This window comes from Triturus cristatus, chromosome 2_1 (genome assembly GCF_964204655.1).
Source record: "Triturus cristatus chromosome 2_1, aTriCri1.1, whole genome shotgun sequence".
In the NCBI taxonomy this organism is placed as follows: domain Eukaryota; kingdom Metazoa; phylum Chordata; class Amphibia; order Caudata; family Salamandridae; genus Triturus; species Triturus cristatus.
Window position 1 is genome coordinate 1012874054 of NC_140581.1, and position 23267 is coordinate 1012897320.

Genomic DNA, 23267 nt, shown 5'->3' on the forward strand with positions numbered 1-23267 from the left:
GAAGTACACGCAACATAACGAATGTGCACTTCACCTAAGAAGTTTGTGGAAGAAGATGCGAATTCTGAATCTTACGTCGAGTTAGTCAGTTAAGGTAGGAATCATCGTAGGTGTCATTTAGCTCCTTCGGTATTAGTCCTAAAAGCCTTCTCATTAATGCGCGGGTCATTTGTGAAGCGAGATTAGCATCTCTCTCATGAGTCGGCGTACAAGTCTTACTCTTAACCATTTGAGGCTTTTTCTCTTCTATACAGATTTGAGAGAAAGTACTTCCTTAGTGAGCAGTTTCTCAGCTTCCCCTCAGGAATTGAAATACGAATTTACTTGGATTATAGAATTACCAGGAAATTCGAATTTGATAGAGAGAGTCAATTGTACAATGCTACTTTCAGTCAGAAAATACAACGAAGTCCTGAAAACCCATTTGTACAAGAATCTAGTGGAATCAGATTAAGACATTGAAATTAAGTACGAGCGAAACATATTATATTACATTTGCTGACACCTACCAATCTGTTCTTTCCAGTGAGATCGTCTTCAACAAGAAAATACTTCACTTACCAGTTGAAATTCTTGACTCGACTACGAAGCTCTCCTGTAACGCAAGTACCAATCTAGACTAAAAGATAAAGACATTTAAGAATCTTGAATGTTATGAAACTATTTACTAAGAGAATGTAATAATAGGAAAAAACCAAAGATAAAAACAAATAGAAGAGGACAAATAGCCTAAGACAGTGGGGGTATGTATTGTGCTAGAAAGAGATTAAACAAGTATTAGAATAAGATTTAGAGCGAGAGTAGGATAACCATGTTTTAACATTCTTTTGCAGTTGACATGTAAAAAGAAAACTATTGAGCAAGAAGAAAAGAAGAAATTCCTTCCTGACGAACCACTGTTTGGGCAGTCTCTTCTCTTCTCTTTCCCATACCCTTTCCCCCCTTTGAACATAGCTGCACCTTGATAACCAACCTTGAGGGCAGTGAGTTCCTAGATGGAAATTGGGAACAGATGTCTTTCTGCTCCTGTGCAATTTGAAATAGATCTGACAGAGTGAAGTGCCCATGTGAATAATTGCACCCGGGAAGAATGGCAGAAGGAATTGATCCAAAAAATCTAGGAGAAATCCTGGGAAGCATTCAGAAAGAGTTGGTGGCAGTGACGGAAGAAAATAAAACATTATGACAAGAGATAGTCAGTTGTAGAAGGGAAACTTCAGATTTACCCACTAGAATGAGCCAGACAACGGCAGGAGCCAACTCAAATGCCCACTCCACTGAAAACACTAGTCCTACAGTTAGCTTAGTGTCTTTTATCCCCAGTAATTCAATTAGCATCCCCTCTGAACATTTTAATGGAGACCCTAAAAAACTCAATTTTTTTAACACAATGTTCCCTCCATTTCATGTGCCTTCCAACAGTTTTTCCTGACAAACAGTCTTGTGTAGCTTTTATTTTGTCCTATCTCAGTGGAGATGCGGCATCGTGGTCCATGCCTCTGGTTACACAAGATAACCTAATTTTATATAACTTCAAAGAATTCAAGAAAGAGTTTCTTTGGATTTGAACAGAAGGAAGGCATCACAAGATACTGACAATGAACTACTAGAATTGAAACAGGGAAATTGAGATTTGATCACTTATCTAGCCCAATTCAATAAACTGGTAGTAGAAACCAACTGGCCAGAGAATAAAAGAGGAGCGGTCGTCTACAGAGGTTTAAAAGATGAACTGAAAGACGCATTGGCCAAAGATGGCGTCTGAGTAACACCTCGCTCGAGACGCTCCTCCGGTCAGACCCCCAGTCACTAATTTTTATCTCGATGCCGCGCTAGGATGCTACTTTGACAGCCAAGATTGGAGAGGCACACCGACATAGCCTCCGCTCACGGGGAATTTCTGGAACGAGAAGCGTGGGGCAGCTCCCGGCATCTGGGCTAATCATTTAGGCATCCACAATGTCTCTCTGCCTGGGGCAGCTTGCTTAGCCTGCGGCGCTGACTTACGCTGGTCCAGGAACTGTTGGATTCACCGGCCCCTGCTGTGCTAGGGAATCATCGCGGCCGGCAAAGGAAACTTTTGACCAGATGTTCACTGCCACAACTGCACAACTCATAATCAGGTATGGCAGGACGCTGAGGTAAAACTGCAAAAACGAGGGGCATTCAACCTGCTGCGGCCATAACAACGGCAGCTGTGCAGCCCCCCACATGGAAAGAAATGCCCCAAGAATATCGCACCAGCAGTAAAAAAATGGAAGGGAGCATTGGTGTGGGGGGGGAGTGAACAAAACAGAAACCATCAAGAAAGGACCTCAGAAAACCCCCAGGGATGTAGAAGACTGTCAGCCATTGATCATCAAACTCTTTGGTCCCACTGGGGTGGGCTCGCAAGCAACAGAAGTGCAGGAGAAGAGAAATGAGGAGCATACTGTTGCTGGCACCGCGCCTACCCACGCGGTGGAAACCGCGCCCAACCTAATGGTGATCCCTGGAACAGAACCCGCCTTAGGTACGGGGGTTTCTCTCCATACAGACTCCGGCCAAGACCTCATGGACCTAACTAAGACAAGCCAGGCAATAACCAATAACCCAATAACAAGAGCCCTCATGGGTAGTTGGACATCAGGAATAAAGTAGCAAACACCCTGTCATTATGGACTAGATCCCCTGACATGCATGAAAAGTTTTATTCCCTGACAGATGAGTCAGAAGCCTCAGACATATCAGCATTCAGTGAGAAGGAAGAGACTAACTGGTACAGCAGCTCCGGACCAAAATATTCATTAAACACACAAGGACAAAGGAAATCTCTAGCCAAAAAGGGAAGAAGGAAAGGCATACGTGAGACCTCCGACGGTGGCAGCATCAGAGATCTGAAATGGGACTATTCAGCCTCACAACTAACTACTGTAACAAACCCAACAGAACAATCTGAAGTAAATCTTACGATGGCTAATAATCGAGAGGTCTCCGAGATAGAGAAGCAGATCGATCCCTCAATGGTATTGCAATCAATCAAGAGCTTCAAGGAGGAGGTCAAGACGGATAATCAGAGAGCTCATTTCGCTGCAAAAAAACTATAAGGCACGGTCAGGAAAGTAGGCAGAACATGTGTGGAAATATCCGAAAGAATGGCTTCTGTAGAAGTCCGGACCAAAAACCTGGAAATATAAATTGTGTCCCTAAAGACACAGAGTGATGCACATGAAGGGATTTTTAAAGACATGATGTGGAAGATAGAAGATCAAGAGGTGAGGCAACGCAGTACCAATCTTCGATTTTTGGGAATCCCAGAGTGGGCCGAAGAAACAACACCTTGAAATACACAGTTTCCCTACTGAAAGGTGCCTTTCCAGAGCTGACCACTTGGGACTTGGATAAGGAAATTCAGAGAGTCCACAGGTTTCCTTTAACGCCCCCAAAACGTCTACTGAATAGCCCTGAACAGCCACTGGCAATGTTGCTATATTTTGGCAATTTTCTTTTACAACAAGCCCTCTATAACCTAGCATGACCAAAAGCTAAGAAGGAGCATGAAGGATTTCGCACATGCCACGGTTAAAGGAAGGTGGAGACTTAGGCAGCTTTTTTCCCCTTTTCAACAGCTGGGGGCAGAAGTCTACCTTCAGAATCCAGCCTGACTAAAAGCTGTCCACAGGGTGGTAACACGCAGCTTTATCTCAGATATCCAAGCCCATACGTATCTAAAGGAGATTCCTGGTAGATCCAAGAGCGGGATCTAATTGGGCATATAATCGAATACTATGGCACTTTGGGGTTTGAGGGTGGGGGTGTCTTAATATGGTGATGTCTCAATATTGTGGTGTATCCAATAGGGCTCATAATAGCTCAGCAAAAAAGCACATTAGTGACATATTGTTATGGTGATGGCAGGCGGGAAAGATTGGAGGAGTGGGGAGGATGTGATTAATTGGATGACATTACCCTGGCTCGGTCCGAGCCAGGGCACCTCAGGTATAGGTGGTGGGAGGGGGTGGGGGTAGGGGTGGGAAGGAGGGGTTTTGGGAGGGGGGATGGCAGGTGGGTAAGGTGCTGTATAAGAATGTTTATTTATTTCTGGCTTTTCTCCATTTTCTTTTCTATTATTCTCGTTTCCTTAAGCATATTTGGTGTAAGGAATGGTCTAGATATCTTTATCTTCTAAGTGATGGGTAACATTCATATAGCCACTAATAACATCAGTGGCCTTAATGACCCTAGGAAAAGGCAAAATACTGAATGCAGACATCGTATGTATAGTATAGAAGGGGCCCAACTGCATTTTTGAATTTATTGGGAGATAGGCTGGTTGGGGGGACGACACAGAACACTAGGACATGAGGGGTGGCGATTTTGACACATAATACTAATCTGCAATTTATCCGAACATTAGCCGACCAACTAGGCCGATGGGCTATAACGGAATGTCGGAAAAGTGCTGGAGAATCCTTTACTATCTGCTCGATCTATGGCAATATCTTGGACGATCCAACAGTGTTCGAGCAGGTAAATAGTGACTGCGTTTCCTAGCCCCTCCCTGTCGTTCTCTGTGGAGACTTTAATATAAACATACCTGCCAATAAGATATTGAGCCCTGAAACAAACTGGACATATACAGGCAGGAAACACAAAGTATTTCTGGCATTAAGGCCGTTATGTAAGGATCATGGGCTAAGCGATGTCAGGAACTGGCAAAATCCATTGGATCCTGGCTTTACGTTCTTTTCCATACCGCATAACGTTCATGCCAGACTCGATTTTATGTTAGTCTCCTAGTCCCTGCTTCAGGAATGTATGATAAAGAAAGCCCCATGTATACTTTCAGACCACAATCCCCTGGTGGTGGAGATTAAAGGAAATGGTTTTAAACCCAAGGACAAAATCTGGAGCGTTGAACAAGCCTTTTTAGTTGATGAAGACTTTTGTAATCGTATGAGGAACTGGGTCCCGCTGTTCCTGAAAGAAAATATAGGGAGTTCTGATAGATATTGTATGGAATGCACTGAAAGCTGGCATACGAGGGGAAATGCTCATATATTCGCTGAACTGCAATAATCAAAGCGGACAGCAAACATATGATTTACAAATCAGGATGGCTAAAGCAGAGGAGGATTTAGTTAAAACTCTACAACAGGGTGGGGACTTGGTGACAGCACAGGAAAAGGTGGCAGTAGCAAAATCTGTTATCCTGGAAATAATAGCTAACAATGCAGCAGATAGACTAACTGTTTGGAGAAAGAAGGCATATGAATGCAGCGAACAGATAGGGCACTACTTGGCGATGAGAGCTGGGCATAAAACAACGCAAAACCCAATATGGGAGATTAGGGCCCAATCAAGAGATTAATAACAGACGCAGATAGTATCTGACATACATTCCAGCAGTACTTTCAAAATCTATATCAAGACAATTTAAAGGGGAATCTTAGAGAGATCAAGGAATATCTAGACTCAAACCCGGGAAAGCAATTTTTCCCAGAAGAGCAACAACAGCTGGATGATCTCCCACAATGGATAGAAATATTACTATGCATTAACAGCCTTCCTAACAGCAAAGCTACAGGCATCGACAGTATACCTGCCGAATTTTATTTAAAATATCTTGCAGCAACTTAAAGAATGTATGGCTCAGCTGTTTGTTCATGTGTTTAAGGGGGTAGGCCTACAAATTCCTGGCCCGCAGCAAAAATAGTCATCTTTCTTAAAAAAAAATGAGCCAGCAATGGATCCTAGTTCATATCGCCCGATAACTTTGATTAATAGTGATAGTAAAATATATTTTTAAAATGTGGCCTCCCGTCTAGCGCTGATTATCTACAAGGTAATCTCGAACAGTCAGTATGGATTTATTCCAGGACGGGGACATATAAGGAGAGTTATCACACTTTTAGATGCTACTACTACACTTAAGGACCCAATGGCGCTCATACTATTAGATGCGGAAAAAGCGTTTGACAGGGTCTTTTGGCAATTTTTATGTGAGGACCTGTCAAGGATAGGAATTAAAAAGGGATTTTTGGAGGCCATTAAAATGCTCTATTCCCACCCAACGGCTAGAGATTTTATAAATGGAGCACTATCGGACTTTTTTGCAATAACTAGAGGGACCCGACAAGGATGTCCGAGCTCAACTCTTTTGTTTTCTGTATATATTGACCCTTTTATGCGCAAGTTAGAAAACAATGGGGCCATTGGGTCCATTCAGACACCAGGTAGGGAGACAAAAGTGTTGGCATATGCCGAGGACATTGCCCTTGTGACCCCACAGCTGCGCTCCAGAAAGTAGAAGAGGGAGAAGAGAGGTATGGGAGACTATACCCTTAATCGTTATAAAACAGAAGTGGTGGTTAATGGTAAAATAACAATAAATGATGATAGAGTGGTAAAGAACGCAACCTATTTAGGGATCAATATTTCCGCCAATGTTGATGATACAGTCAAGGAAAATGTAGAATCCCTATTAGTCAAAATTAAACAGGATTTTTTCAGATTAAACAATTTCCATCTATCTATTGTAGTGAGTTGTAATATAGTCAAAATGCTATTCTTTACCAAGATTTTATATCTTTTCCAGGCAACCCCACTAGAATTTTCAAATCAATGGCTGAAGAAGTGGGAAGATTTATTCTCTCAATTTGTTTGGGCATATGCCAAACCAAGAAGAGCTTTTACATTTCTTACACTACCCAGGGAAAGAGGGGGATGGGCTTTACCTAATCTCAGGCTTTATAACTGGGCCACCACACTATCGCATAGCCTGGTGTTGCTGCTGGAAAAAACGGTTGAAAGGAATATGGAAGAGGTCCTGACCCCCCTTGAACTCATAATGGGGGAAGAGGCCTGGATATGGCTGTGACAATATCTTAACGATATCACTTTAAAAAGTTCGCTTTAAAACACTACTAGCATTTTTAAAGTGTAGAAAACAGTCCGAAGAGTAATCGGTATTGGCAGGTTCAAATTGTACACAACACTAACAATTAACCCAAATTTACCAGGAATTTTTAAGGCCCAAACGACTAAAGGATGGGGGGGAGTGGGTTTGACTAAACTAGGGTCCTTCTTTTCTCTGGAGAACTTTGTCTCCTTTGAGGATCTTAAAGAGATGTTTAAGATAGATCGGAGGGATTTCTTCAAATACCTTCAAATAAGGGAATTTTTAGCCAAGAAAGGAGGCGGACCAGAAAAACTATAATGGAGAAATTGGTAGAGAATAGGGACTTGTCAATACGGGTTATCAATAGCCTCTTCAACTCATTCATGAAAGATGATCTGGAGCATTGGTCGGTGAAGTGGAAAGAGAAAATTGGTATCTCGGAGGATATATTCCAGCAATCATTTAATATGGCACAGAATATTTTAATCCCTGCCCGGCTACAAGCACAATACTACGAGACCTGTTTCTCTCTCTATTTCACCCCATACAAGATTGCCAAATGAGGGAGGGGCAAAGGGACATCCTGTCCTCGCTGTGCACTGCACCAGGCAGACCTAGTACATATATTTTCTTCCTGTAATATAGTCACGAAGTTATAACTAGACATCACCACATTTTTTAAGGAAGCTTTAGCAGCAGAATGTACCCTCTCTTCAAGCTTGATCGTGCTAGGGGAAGAGGAACTAGGTGATGCCAGGAAGGATCTAGTATTTATTGGGATGGCGGTTTTGCGACTGTGTATAGCATCAGCCTGGCGGGACACCAACCCCCCTGGATTTCAGCAGAGGTTTTTCCGTTATTTGGCAATTTACAATCTGGAAAAGGCTGTTTAGGCGAAAAGGGGGATCCGGGCACGAATGAAAGACTTAATAATATGGGCGCCACTGACAGAATGGGCAGAGAAGAATCAGTAATGGCAAATTTTAGATGCTGAGGCTAAGGCACGTTCCATTTTACGGGGCTAAAAAGGAAGAGATGTATATGATCACTGGTTGTTTTTGTTTTTTAGGATTTCTATACTTATGCTGGGAATGATTAGCTGGGAAATTACATAGGAGTGTTAAGAATGGCACATACATACTTTAAGGTTCTCACCAGCCCCCGGGGGCGGGTTCGGGGTGGGCGTCTTGGGCAAAAAGGGGGGAAAAAGGCACAATGTCTTTGTGATGAATTCTATAAATGTATGTAGATATATGAAATACTGTGCAATAAAAATAAAAACAAATGAAAATTGTGCTCAGTTATCATGTAGGCATAATAAGACATGAATCATTGTCTAGAAGCATATGTATGTATCTTAAAGCCATACATTTTTACATTAAAATGACATACAGTCAAATTGAGACAAAAAAAAAAAAGACGCAATGGCCTAAATCCTAAATCAACCAACTGAAATTTTCAGAGTTAATAAAGTTGGTATCAGAAATTGATTTTAGGCAGAATGAAAGGCGCAGAGAAAAGAGTTTCGAACCAGCCTGCCAAGATTCGACAGAGTAAGATCAGAAAATCCAAAGCCTCTAGAAGGTCCCACGGGAGTAGAACCAATGCAGATAGGCACAATTAGGGGACTGCTATCAAAAGAAGAAAAAGAAAAAAGAAGGGCTAACAAGCCATGCCTAAACTGTGGAGCAAGTGGATACTTCGTAAAGATTTGCCACAAGAAACCGAAATTACAGATGAAGGAAAACTCGCAGTACCACCAGTAAGAGGAGTCGGACTGTTGGGTGCAGATCCAGAAACAACTCCACTACATAATTTGGTAGCAAATACCTTGCAAGTGTCATCACCTCACTTAATCCTTTCGGTTGTTCTAAACTTTAGATACATAGTCTTAAAAGAAGTTTCAGTAATTATTGACTCAGGTGCCATGGGAAATTTTTGTGACCTGAGATTTGCAGATAAAATGGGATAAAGAGCTCTTAAGAAGGATAAAAGTGAAGCAGTGGGAGCAGTGGATAGCACCAATCTTTCATCAGGAACAATAGTGAGCCATACGGAACCAGTGCTATTGCAGTGTCTAGGGGAACACCAGGATATCCTCCAGTTTAATTTAATTGATGCTTCACAATTCCACCTGATCTTAGGTCTTCCCTGGTTGACAGAGCACAATCCTGTGATTAATTGGAGTGCGAGAACAATAGAAATTACTTCCGATTATTTCAAGGGGCATTGTTTAGAGCAAGGAAACATTAATCGAGAACCAACTGCAGCAACAAAACTTTGTAATAGCCAAGTTTCAGTTTGTGTTATACAAACTAATGAAATTCCGGAAGAGTATAAAGATTATACAGATGTGTTTAACGAAGTGAAAGCAGAGAAACATCCTCCTCATAGACCTTATGACTGTAAAATTGAGTTTGAGCCAGGCTCCAACCTGCCTTGTAGTCGGATATATGCATTGACAGAGAAGCAAAACAAACATTTGAAGGGCTATCTAAAAAAATATCTAGATAATAGATTAATCAGACCCTCCCAGTCCCCAGTGGCATCACCTCTCTTCTTTGTACCAAAGAAGGGAGGGGATCTGAGAACTTGTATTGATTATAGGGCGATTAATCACATTTCAATCAAGAATAGATATCCATTCTAGCAGTAACTGGGGAGACAACCTGGCCGCAATGGGCCAAGACCTGGCTCGCATTGGCAAGGCAGGTGGCAAAAAGAAACATCGTCCGTGCATGGGGGGCAGGAGATCCCCCATCAGTAGAAGTTTGGAAAAAAGATATGGATTGGTGTTACAGGGCAGAGCAATCCGTGTATCAAATCAGGGGCTGCCCACGCAAATGGAAGAAGATATAGGGTGCACGGGCACTATATATAGGCCTTTGGGAAGAGGAAGGTGGGCCACTTACAAGTCTCCCTAGACTAAATGGACTAGCGATGTCCCGTGGGACAGCATTGATGACAGCAGCAAAACTGTGAAAGATAATGGATGATGTAACATGGGGCACTCGGAACACATGTAAACGTAAGTGACTATATAATATATGTATGAAGCTACTCTGAAGATTATTACTTGTTTAATAAAAAGAATAATAAAAAAAAAGAATAGATATCCATTAACTCTAATTTGTGTGCTAATTAATCAAGTAAAGGAGGCAAAAATTTACATCAAGCTGGACCTTAGAGGTGCCTACCATTTGATTAGACTTCGAGAAGGAGATGAATGGATAACAGGATTTTGAACAAAATATGGCTTGTTCGAGTAACAAGTGATGCCTAATGAACTATGCAACGCCCTAGCCGCTTTCCAGCATTTCATAAATGACGTCCTAAGTGACTATATCGACAAAAGTGTGATAGTCTATATAGATGATATTTTAATTTGTTCAGCCACAGAAGAAGAACACCTAGAACAAGTAAGAGCGATACTAAAATGACTGAGGAAAAACGCCCTACGTGTGAAGGACAAAAAAGGTTCCTTCAACAAATTCACAGTCAAATTTCTAGGGTTTATTCTCTCTCCCTCCAGAATAACCATGGACGAGCAAATGGTAAGGGCAGTCACAGTGTCGAAATCCCTAACAATGGTGAAAGAAGTCCAAAGTTTTATTGGTTTTGTCAATTTCAATAGAAGATTATTCCACGAGTTTTCTCAGAAAATTATTCCCCTTACCCGGTTGTTGAAGAAGGGAGTATCGTGCAACTGGTCTGAAGAACCTTTCAACTCCTTGAAGAAAAGTTTTACCTCAGCTCCAGTGCTCCCCCATGCTGATCCCTCAGAATCGATCTATCTAAAAACAGATGCTATGGATTTGACTATTGGAGGAGTATTGTTGCAGCGACACAAGAAGACTGGGCAACTACATCCAGTAGCTGATCATTCTAGAAAATTGACTCCAGCAGAGATAATTTACACCATTACAGAAAAACAGTTGTTAGCCATTAAAGATGCCTTTAAGGAGTGGAGGCACTATTTAATGAGTGCCCGACACACAGTAACGATTTATACAGAACACAGAAACCTGAAATTCTTAAGATTTGCTAGAACATTGACTCCACGACAGCTTAGGTAGTCATTGTATTTCGCAGGTTACAATTTCGTAATCACCTACCGACCTTGAACCAAGAACGGAAATACAGATGGTTTATTGAGGTTGGATGCAAAGATTCAAGAGATTCAATCAAAGATCACACAGTTATCCCTTTAGAAATGATAATAGGGGCTGTCTCAAAAGAAACCTTTGAGGAACACATCATCTGATGTATAAAATCAGATGAAATGAAAGAATGGGGTGAGTTAAATCAGAAAAGAGAAATCAGAGATCAGTTACCATACCGCAATGGAGTCTTGTATCTGCCAACTAAGGAATTGCAGACTAAAGCATTGTTTGAATGTCATGACAGTCCTTTAACAGATCATAAAGGAATTCACAAAACTGAAGAGCAAATTAAACAAAAATTTTGGTGGCCTCAAATGAACCAGGATATTCCACAGTATGTAAACAGCTGCAAAATCTGTGCTCGAGGAAAGCCTGAAAGACAGGCACCAAAAGGGTTACTGTAACGCTTACACACTCCACCCTACCCCTGGCCCACAGTGTCATTGGATCTCATTATAGACCTACCTTCTAGACAAAGTTATAGTGCAATTTTGGTGTGTGTGGACACATACTCAAAAATGGGACATTTTATTCCTTTAAAAACACTCCCACAGCCAAACAACTAACTCAACATTTTAATAAACACATACTTCAAATTCATGGTATACCGAAGATTATATTCACAGATAGAGGTCATCAGTTTGTGTCCAACTTTTGGAAGTCATACACCAGTGGACTTCTTATAGAAAGTAGATATTCCAACAGTTTCTACCCAGAAACGGATGGACAAACTGAAAGAACTTACCAAGAGCTTGAACAACATCTTAGGTTGTTTTTATTAGATGAGAAGGGAGATTGGCTAGAGTATCTTTGTACAGCAGAATTCGCCCACAATAACGTAAACAATGTATCCACTGCCCATTGCCCAATTATTTAAACTATGGCTGACATCCAAACTCTTCTATAGAGTGTGGTAGTATTGCGGCGCCAGCAGTAAACAATTTAATTCAACATCTAGCCCAAGTTCATCAAATTGCTGTGCAAAACCTGTCTCATGCAAAAGATCGCTACAAGCATTTTGCCTACAAGAAAAGAAAGAAAGAACCCGCCTTTCAAGTGGGAGACAAGGTCTGGCTTACTACTAAGAATCCAAAATTGAAAGAAGTTCAAAAGTTTCAACCATGTTTTGTTGGGAGACATCCGTTACATCTCGGTCTTCACACTGTGATACGTTTACAACGCAAACAACGACTTGCGCTGAATGGCGCTATACACTAAGGGATAGTATGATTTACTATTCCAACACCTTCCCTACTGTTAAGTAGGCTGGAGTTGGAATAGTAAATCATACTATTCCCAAGTTCAGCGCCCTCCATTCCCTTTTGTTAGTCCGTACCCAATTATGGAGATTATCAATCCTGTACCCTTTCGTTTGACACTTTCTAAGAATTCAAAGATCCATCCTGTCTTTCACGTCTCCTTGTTAAAGGAAATCAAACTAGGTTTAAGGCTTTTTACCCCTCCAGAACCATTATTACTGGACAATGGGGTTGAATATGAAATCAAAAAAATTCTCGATTCGAAGAAAAAAAAATTGAGAACTGTTTCATTTATTTGGATTGGAAAGGTTTTGGACCAGATGAAAGATCTTGAGAGAAGCATACTGATGTACATGCTCCACGTTTGGTCAAGGCCTTCCATAAACACTTCCCAACCAAACCTTACCTGCAGGAACTCTCCTTGAAGGGGGGTACTGTCAGGGTTCCACAGAGAATTCCTGCTAAGGGTCCTATGCTGGCTAGTGTTTATATGAGTAAAACAACAAGGAAAGGAAAAGACCCCACGAGACCAAACAATTGGAGATTGACCCGGCAGCTCTGGAAATCTAAGATGGCTGCCAGCTCAACTTCACCTTTAGCGTTCTAGTGTTGATCCTCTCACCAAGTACATTTGGAATGTGAAGAACGAGCAACATAACAAATGCGCACTTCACCTGAGACGTTTGTGGAAGAAGCTGCAAAATCTGAATCCTCTGTTGAGTTAGTCAGTTAAGGCAGGAATCGTCGTAGGCGTCGTTTAGCTCCTTCGGTATTCGTCCTAGAAGTCGTCTCGTTACAGTGCAGGTCATTTGTGAAGAGAGATTAACGTCTCTCTCATGAATCGGCATACAAGCCTTTCTCATAACTATCTGAGGCTTGTTCTCTTCTATAAAGAGCCGAGAGAAAGTATTTCCTTATTGAGCAGTGTCTCAGCTTCCCTTCAGGAATTGAGATACGAATTTACTTGGATTATAGAATTACCAGGAAATTCAAATTTGATAGAGAGAGTAAATTGTACAATGCTACTTTGAGTCAGAAAAAACAACGAAAGCCTGAAAACCCATTTGTACAAGAATCTAGCGGAATCGGATTGAGACATTAAAATTAAGTACGAGCATGACATAATATATTACATTAGCTGACACCTACCAATCAGTTCTTTCGAGTGAGATCATCTTCAACAAGACAATACTTCACTTACCTGTTGAAATTCTTGATTCAACTATGAAGCTCTCCTGACACACAAGTACCAATCTAGAAGAAAAGAAAAGAGAAAGGCATTTAAGAATCTTGAATGTTATGAAACTATTTACTAAGAGAATGTAATAATAAGAAAAAAAAAAAAGATATAAAATAGAAGAGGAGTAATAGCCCGAGACAATGGGGCATGTATTGTGCTAGAAAGAGAGTAAACAAGTATTAGAATACGATTTAGAGAGAGAGTAGGATAACCATGTTTTAACATTCTTTTGCAGTTGACAGTTAAAAAGAAAAATATTGAGCAAGAAGAAAAGAAGAAATTCCTTCCTGATGAACCACTGTTTGGGCAGTCTCTTCTCTTCCCCATCCCCTTTCCCCCCTTTTGAACATAGCTGCACCTTGATAACCAACGTTGAGGGCAGTGAGTTCCTAGATGGGAATTGGGAACAGATGTCTTTCTGCTCCTGTGCAATTTGGAATAGATCTGACAGGTTGGCAGGTTTGTATCTTGTCCAAGTAGGGACCCATCCTTCTAGTAAGGGTAAGGGGTATTACACTTCTAAAATAACCCCTGATCACCCCCTAGGGAGCTTGGCACAAGCAGTCAGGCTTATCTCAGAGGCAATGTGTAAATCATTTTCACATAACGCACAGTAATACAGTGAAAACACTACAAAACAACACTATACCAGTTTTGGAAAAATAGCCAATATTTATCTTTTTAAAACAAGACCAAAAAGGTTACAATTCCAACATACAGTAATAAAGATATGAATCTTGGAAGAGGTATCTTAAAATACAGTTTCTTGAAGTTGATAGCTTTGTCCAGGGCTATCAAGGCATTGAGAACAGACAAATTCAACAATTCAGGCTGATCATTGTATCGCAGGCCAACTACGGTATTGGAAAGACCCGCAAACAGTACCTTGGAAAGGCAGGGCATTGCAAATCTAGCTGTGAGCTCCGAAGAGGCGGTGTCGGTCCTGGAGGTTGATGCAGGAGTCGTCGGGCCCTTGAAGTCACACACGTTGCAGATCGAACTCTGCGCAGTTGAAGTCAGGAGCGCAGGATCTCCTGACCGGGGGTGAATATTTGATTCATTCAGCATTCCGTCCATCATTTGTTGCTGCAGCACTCTTTGCACTAAGTGGGATGGGTATGCCCAGTCGTGGGTCCCTTGCTCACTGTACCACTGGATTCAAGCGAGCCTGGCTGATGAGGGGTGTTACCCCGAAACAGGTCCCAGGATACTTGTTTCTGGTCCAGGGAGAACCCGGCTTGGCAGTTCCAGCTGGACTGTTCTCATGAGGAACAGGTTCAAGACTGATTTGCATATGGCTGGGTCCAAACTGGGGTGGAATATTGAGCAATTTGAGGTTTTAACCCAGATCTCTTGACTGGGGGTGAATGTTTGATTCATTCAGCATTCCGTCCATCATTTGTTCCTGAAGCACTTTTTGCCGTAAGTGTGTATGTTGTGGTGAACTTGTTGGTTACACCACACTCCTCCTACAGGAATGTCGTATACTTGGATATGAAATTGGTACCCTGGTCAGATATCCCCTCTCTGGGGAACCCCACGTGGGGAAAGATCTCCATTAACGCACAGCCCACCACGGGCGCCGTCTTTGACCTAAGAGGGATAGCCTCCGGGTGGCATGATCTACCAAGACCAGGAGGAACCTGTTGCCCATTGCTGTCTTGGGGTCCAAAGGCCCCAAAATGTCCATTCCCACTCTCTAGAAAGGGGTGTATACAACTAGAAAAGATTGGAGAGAAGCCTTACATTTCCTCCCACTATTACAACTTGCCTGGCTAGTTAGGCAAGACCTAAAGTATGAATTAGACTGCCTTCGCATTTGGGGTCAAAACAAGTGGGTGAAAATCCTGTCAAGGGTTTGTCCTGCCCTAAATGTCCTGCCAAAGGCACGCCGTGAGCCAGACCCAGTTGGAAGGTTCTGAAGTGCAGGGGTACCACCAGCACATGGGCTGACCCAGACTCAGCGACTTTAGGCTCGCTGTATAAACCATTCTCCCAGTAGATCCAGTGTGACCCAGACTGATCATCAGCTGCCTACTGCCGCAAACCATCCAGAGAAGGGCATTCTCTCTGCTCCCTGCAGAACTCTTCCCTGGTGGGACCCCCCCCTTCTTGCTGCCAATGGGTACGCTCAGATAAGTCCCCCAGTTCAGCCACTTGTTCTCCTCTAGGTTCCGGGGCGTCCCCCTGGAGGTCAGCCTCGTCCTGGACCGTGGGACCTTCAGGAGCAGGTTTCCCGCACCCCTTGCCCTTTCTATTGGCAGGGACCTGGGCCACTGTTTCAGGCTCCAGGTCATCTGATCGCCCTTTCTGACTGCCATGGACTGAGTGATCACACATGCTCACTCTAGCAATCACACCATCTCCAAGTGAGACCTGAGCTACACATCCTTCCACAAGGACAGCTCCAGGTTGTTACCTAGCAAAGTATCAACAGGCATGGTGGGGCTCACAAGCACCCTCAAGGGACCTAAGATCCCCTGCACACTCAATGGGAGCCTGTGCCACTTTACATTGGCACTCTGAATTGTCTACAGCAACTACTTGTTCCTCAGATACCAGGTGACATAGGACTGAGGTCACACAGACTCCAGTATCTCTGACAGCCTCTACTCTTTGCCCATTGATGGTCACACAGGCACTGTACGTCTTAGTGTTTGCAGGTACTAGGCTTTCCTGCACTATCCCACTGTACCCTAGTGAGACATGGGTCATTTCTGCGGGATCCCCCCCTCACCTGGGACCAAGCGCTACACTAGCCAACACCTTGGACTGCCCACTGGTAGGTGGCTGTGCCCACTTGAGGCATTTAGGATCCCCCTTGATGTGGCCCACTTGGTCACATGCAAAGCACTTACAAGATCCTGTCTTTGCAGGCTTTCCTGAAGAGACCCATGGTTTCTTCTCCTGGGTATTAGTTTGTGGCCCTTTTGAGAACTCATTGCTATTACCCTTGTCCCACCCACTCTCCTGCTGGGGACCCTTCCCACATTTGACTGATCTCCCCAATACACCTTCCTGTGGACCCTGGTACTCACCCAGTGGTCAACCTCCATAGCAAGCTTCCTGGGGTCAGTCAGCTTACTATCTGTTAAGTGCTGGCAGAGCTCTGCAAAACACAGACTAGATAAGTGCTCCGATTCAATCAAATTGTACAGCCCCTGAAAATCTGTTACATTACTGGTCTTCACACAACCATTCAGTGAACGGCAAAAAGAATCTACACATTCTAACGGGTATGTGCATCAGTTTTCTTACTGGTTCTAAACTGATCCCTGTACTTTCAGGAGTGCGATGGGTGAGGAGGGCCTCCTTCATGTCAGTGTAGGTGAGGTTGTACCCCTTATCCAAATCCGACAAATGTGTCCCTCCCCTTCTCTGAGAAGTGAGCCCACAATCTTGCTCCCAATTCTTCTTAGGGACCCTATTAACGTGGATAGATGCCTCATAGCCCTGAAACCACCTTTGAATGCCATCTCCCTTCTTGAACTCTTTTCCTACCTTCTAGAGAATGTGTACTGTTCTAGCTGAGTATACTGAGATATTGCTGCTACCATCTGAGCTGGACCTACTCCTCTGACCCAGCTTCTTTACTCTTAGCCATGGTCTAACATCATCCTTTTCTCTTCCATTGCCAGCTTGAGCCTCCACAGCTCCATTGCATCTCTCCTAGCTTCCCGCTTGTCCTCCAGCTCCTCTGGGGACAAACCACTGCTGCCTAGCTTGGAGTGGCCCTCCCCTCCCAACACCACATTCACCCTTTGAATAGACTCCTCAGCCTCCACAGTAAGATCTCAAGACTGCCCACTGGCATTTCAGGCCCTCAGCACTATTTGTAGCTTCTCTTTCCTGGCAATGCCTCCCATTTGGACTCTTAGGTTTTTGCAAATAGCCTTCAACTCCTTCAAGTTGTAGGATTCCAACCTTTCCCCCTCAAAAGCCATTTCTAGGGATGCAACTGATGATGCTGCGGACTAAGTCAAGATGCAGTAGAAAGTTCAAGCTCAAAAACAAATGGAAAGATCAAAAATAGACCAAAAAGAAAACTGTATGTGGTACCTTGTGGTCTACGATATAGTAGTAGTGTACACCAGTCACTGTAGGTCAAGTGCAAATGCAAGTCCTATCGTCACCTCTTACAAACAAAGTTAGAAATGTGGGTCTCTGGGTGGCAGGTTTGCACCGTGTCCAAGTAGGGACCCTTCAATGTAGTCAGGTTAGGGGGAATTACACTTCTAAAATAACCCCTGCTCGCCCCCTTGGTAGCTTGGCACGAGCAGTCAGGCTTATCTCAGAGGCAATGTGTAAAGCAGTTGCACATAACACACAGTAATACAGTAAAAACACTACAAAAGGACACCACAACAGTTTCAGAAAAATAGTCAATATTTATCTGTGTAAAACAAGACCAAAACGATAAAAATCCAACTTACAGTAATAAAGATATTAATCTTGCAAGAATAAACTTAAAATACAGTTCCTTGAAGTTGATAGATCCATCCGGGACTATCATGGCAAGGCGAACAGACAAATCCAACAGTTCAGGGTGGCTATGGCGTTGCGGACCAGTTACGGTCTCGGGAAGACCCGCAAACAGTACCTTGGAAATGTAGGGCATCATTGTCAGGGTGCCCGCCACAGCTCACCTCTCTTGACTATCACAATATACCTTCTAATCAATCAAGAGAAAAAGAAGCTGAGAACCATTCGGCTTCCAAACGATGGTTTAGTTATCACAGGAGAATGGATCACTTGTCCTGTATTATTAGCAGGGTCTGGGGTTTTAGCCATCTTAAAAAACCCTCATTCATGTAAATGGTACTGTGGCGGTATATCTTGATTTTCTGCTTGTTTACCTATGTGAAAAGCATTATCATTGGGTCTTTCAGTATGCTTTACTCCACATGGAGGGAGACCTACTGGTGATTACAGAAGTGATCAGAGATGACGGAAGTGTGATTAAAGTGAATTTAAGATTACCTCTATCTCTCAACATCGTGCTTTATTCTATTGGAGATGGGGCAAGGATAAAAACTGAGGACGGGGCATATCTAGAAGGGCTACTGTTCTATAGTACCTACTTTAAAAACGCCCACTCATGTTTTAAAAGTAGGTGCTATAGAACAGTAGCCCTTTTAGATACGCATCATCCTTAGTTTTTATCCTTGCCCCATCTCCAATAGAATAAAGCACGTTGTTGAGAGATGGAGGTAATTTTAGATTCACTTTAATCACACTTACACCATCTCTGATCACAACTGTAATCACCAGTAGGTCTCCCTCCAGGTGGAGGAAAGCATACTGAAAGACCCAATGATTATGCTTTCATGTAGGTAAACAAGCGGAAAATCAAGATATACCGCCACGGTACCATTTACGTCAATGAGGGTTTTTTAAGACGGCTAGAACTCCAGATGCTGGTAATAATACAGGACAAGTGATCCGATCACAATATACCGGCATGACTCATATTGTTCCTCCCAACACTCATGAATGAACAAATGTCTTGTTTCCTGACTTTGACCATATTACATGCTGTTGGTAATATCTAGCTGCAACTGATGTTCCCCGCTTTGTTTGAAAAGGCTTAATAGCTTTTACAAATGTTTTAACATGCATATGCAAGGTCAGGTTTCAGGTGCCATGGAAATATCCAGAAAAACCACGAGAATAAGCATCAAGCAACCGGCATAGTTGACCTCAACATGAACCTTCCGGAGTACAGCCCACAGCAAATTAATCTCCTGCACCTGTTCCGGGCTATAAGCGATTAGATCATAACCTTTGTGAACATTCTAAAATACCATCAAGAAGACAGCCTCATCAACTTAACCATCTGAACCATCTCCTTGCTATAAGCAAGTAGAACGCGACCTTTGTGAACATACTAAAACACCTTCTAGAAGGCAGCCTCATCAAGATACTTATCTGCACCTGTTCCTTATTACAATTAGAATGTGACTTTTATGAAAGTTCTAAAGCAGTCTTATTTAAAGACCATCCAAACTCCTCCCCTTCACTTAGCCTCTTCGCCTGCCATTTACCTGTTTCTCGGCTTCCAGGACCCTCTTGCCAGCTCCCTTGATCCTCCTGCTTCGACCTCACCGCAAAGGACGTCCCACATCAGTCTCGCACCTGGATGGAAAAAAGGACAAGAAGAAAAGGAGAGGCAAATTAACAGACTTGATTTTACTATGCGCTGAGCTTAGTCACAACACTCTGCCTCAAACAAAGGTAACCAGCTTTTTTGTTCACTTATACATAATGTTGGCAGTGCCCATCCAGAGACAGGACTTGGGTGAAGTTAGCCCCGTCCAAATTTGCTTGTGGGTTTGATGCTGAAATCATTCTCACTACAGTTTCAAGGACTCTGATGAAGGGACCGCTACGGACAATCTAACTGAAAACAGAACAACAAAACTAAAGGTTGGTTGAGATTTGAAAAGCTTTCGTGAGGTGATACCTTAAGAGATAGAGTTAATACTAGACTAAAGCCTTATTATTTGTTTGTTTATAGGTACCATATCAGACAGGTGGGAATGCCTGCTGCAGTGTTGTTGTTGAGTAAACAAGCCACAGTATATTTGACTCTGCACACTCATTCCATCCCAACCCCCTTACCCCTAAGAATTGCCACCGGAGCAGTGTCTCCTCCTGTAAACTGAGAGCAAGTCTCGGGAGGAGTCGGGAACTATCGTAGTCGCCCCATTGGAATCATCTGGAATCCAGGTAGGTGGCTTATTCCAGAAGGCTAAGCCGCACACCTAACATTCCTTTAGGGTGGCGCCATGACCAATCAAGACCAAATATTCATGGACAATCTAGCATGTGACTTATCAGGGGACCTCAATGAAGCTGACAATCTGTCTTGGTGAATGCAGCATTGCAGCTAAATCTGAATTGGTTAAAAGCAGAAAATGCAACACTTATGGAACAGTTGTAATGAGAGAGGATACATTTCACACAATGGAGGGATACTAAACCCAAGGAAGGTCGTCCAGTTTTGACCCAGCCTGTGTTCGGAGAACTATTTCAGAGAGGGGAGTTTACAACTACTGACCAGAATCTGCATTTACCTGTCTCTACACCGGGTTCTGTACCCTTAGCAGCTCCAGAACACTTTCTTGGCGACAGTACTAAATTTGCAGCCTTTATGAGTCAATGCCAGTTACATTACCTATGCAAACCTCAGGTGTTCCCCAATGACGCTGCTAAAGTAGCATTTGTAATTTTTTATTTGGGAAGTGTATCCGATAACTGGGCAGTTTCTTTAATAGAAACAAACGATTTCCTTTTGTACAATATTTCTTTTATGGCTGCCAAGACTAAGTTATTTGCAAAAACATGTTTTTATCCAAGCAAGTGACGAGTTATTAAACCTACGACAAGGTTCTAAGGACCTGCTGACATATCACTACTTTCAATAGACTGATGGCAGAAACACGCTGGCTGGAAGAGAAAAGAACATCCTTATTCTATCGAGGGTTAAACAATGACCTTTTTTTTTTTTTAAAGAATTTTATTGAGTTTTTCCCAACCAGTGTACCAATAAACCAATATTACATACAATAGCATCTTGTAAGAGACCCAACCATCATTGTACATGTCAGGAGAAACCGGTTCTTCATCATTTTCTCCCTAACTCCCCCACCCACCACCCTCTCTACACCCACCCCCCCTGTCAGTGTGCCCGCGTCAACCCCCCTTCAGCTTAGGCATTTAGAACCCCGTGTTCCGAGAAAGCCTAACTCAAATCAATAGAAAAGACACTATCATTGTTCTCAAAGGACAGGAGGCTCCATGTTGCCACCCATATGTGCTCTATGCTCCCACCTTGACTATTCGACAATTCTCAATATGTTGTGCAGACGCTGATTCCTCACTGAGTGTACTTAAGTGGCCTCATCCTGAACAGTCTCCCCAGTAGTCCCAGAGGGCCCCACCCTAGGCTCCACACTCTGGTCCATGTCTACAGGAGCCCTGTCCCCCTCGTCCAGCTCCTCCAGAGAACGAAGCCTCTCTACTAAAGCTCCCCACGCCCTTGCAGCGTCCAGCGCCTTGTCATTTGAGGCACGCCTGGCCAATTGTAGACGAAGCGTCCCTTCACTCCCTGCCCAGGACAAGAAACTCGCCTTCCACCTCCGGAAGCTAGGTCCAGCCCTTGCCTTCCAATGCATGGTGAGCTCCCTTTTCACCATTATCAGACCCAAATCATAAAATTTGCTCGTAATTTTAGTGCTGGCGGTGTGCGGAAACCAAAGCAAAAGGCAAGTCCCCATCTCCACTTCCAGCTCGCGCTCAGTCACTTGATTCAAACACGCCACCACATCTGCCCAATAAGAGCCTAATCCCAGGCAGGACCAAAACATATGACCAAAATCAGCACCTTCTGCATTGCACCGGGGACACGGCGATTGGGACCCTCCAAAAAACTGTAAAATTTTGACCGGAGTTAAGTGAGCCCTGTGGAGAGTGTAAAATTGGACCAATTGAAACCTAGCGTTGCGCATGCCCTTCCAGGCCCGCCGCAACAACTGCGGCCACGTCGTCTCAGGAATGGGCCTACCAAGATCTCCCTCCCATTTACCCCGCAAGGTATCCAGGGGTGGAAGCCTTTCCGTGGACAGCCGCCTATATAGACAGGTGATGGCCTTGAATGTACCCGCCGCCATAGTGACGTATTGACACCCCAATGAAGTTGGGGTTTCCGACAGGCCCATCTTCCATTGTTTCTGAATCCCTGACTCCAAGGCGGCGTGTAAAAGATAATCCCCCCTCGGCAGATCGTGGAATGGCAACAAGACTCCATCCCTGTATAAGTCCCCAATCATGTGGACCCCACACTCTTCCCAGCCAGCCAACGCCGACCAATCCCCGCCATGAGGGAGGGCCGTGCACATGCCCAAAGGAATTTCCGGGGCATATGGGACCACGAAGCCTGCCCGTTTCTGACTGCGAGTCCAGCATAGCTGGAGTGTGCGCTCCTCGAGGGTGAGCTGGTCCAGCCTGATTTTTTGCCGAAGCACAATGAATGACAACACGTGTCAAGGGATGACCCTACCCTGTGGACCATTAGGGCCTCTAAACTCACGCACCACGGCCTGTGTAAGCCATTGCAGCTGTGCCGCCAAGTAGTACCACTCAAAATCTGGGGCCGCCAGCCCGCCCTCCTCCCTCGGCCTCAACAGAGTGGCCAGTGCCCCCGCCGTCTGCCAGATCCCCAAATAAACCCTGTCATCAGTGCCCGAAGCATCTTAAAAAAGGAGACCGGGATCCATATCGGCAAGGTACGGAAGAAGTAGAGCAACCATGGCAGCGCTACCATCTTCAGCAGCGCTACACGCCCAGCTACCAAAAGAGGGAGAGTGCGCCAGAACGCCATACTACCCTTGAGCCCCCTCAGCGCACCACCCACATTCCCCTCAAAAAGGTCGGTGGGAGCGTGAAATATGCGGACGCCCAGATACGGTAAGCAGGCAGGTTCCCACCTCAGGTCTTCAAGTGCCAAGGGCATCTGAACTTCAGGGGACAAAGGAAACAGGCAGGTCTTAGTTCAATTCACCTGCAACCCCGACAAGCGGCCAAACTCCCGGAGCAGGGCTCTGGTGCCCCGTAGGGAATCCCCCGCATCAGCCAGATACAACAGGAGGTTATCCGCGTACAGGGATATGTGATGGAGCTCCCCGCGCAGCGGAACACCCTCATAGAAACGCCCCTGTCGGGCA

The 23267-nt window shown here is 43.9% G+C and overlaps 1 long non-coding RNA gene across 1 annotated transcript in view; it reads left to right on the top strand.

Moving 5' to 3' along the window:
- Positions 1–23267, top strand: part of LOC146866233 (uncharacterized) — a 197626-nt gene that overhangs the window by 161539 nt on the left and 12820 nt on the right. The window contains exon 2 of the long non-coding RNA XR_014976772.1: positions 527–606. This is a non-coding gene — a long non-coding RNA (uncharacterized LOC146866233). The remainder of the gene's footprint in view (positions 1–526; positions 607–23267) is intronic.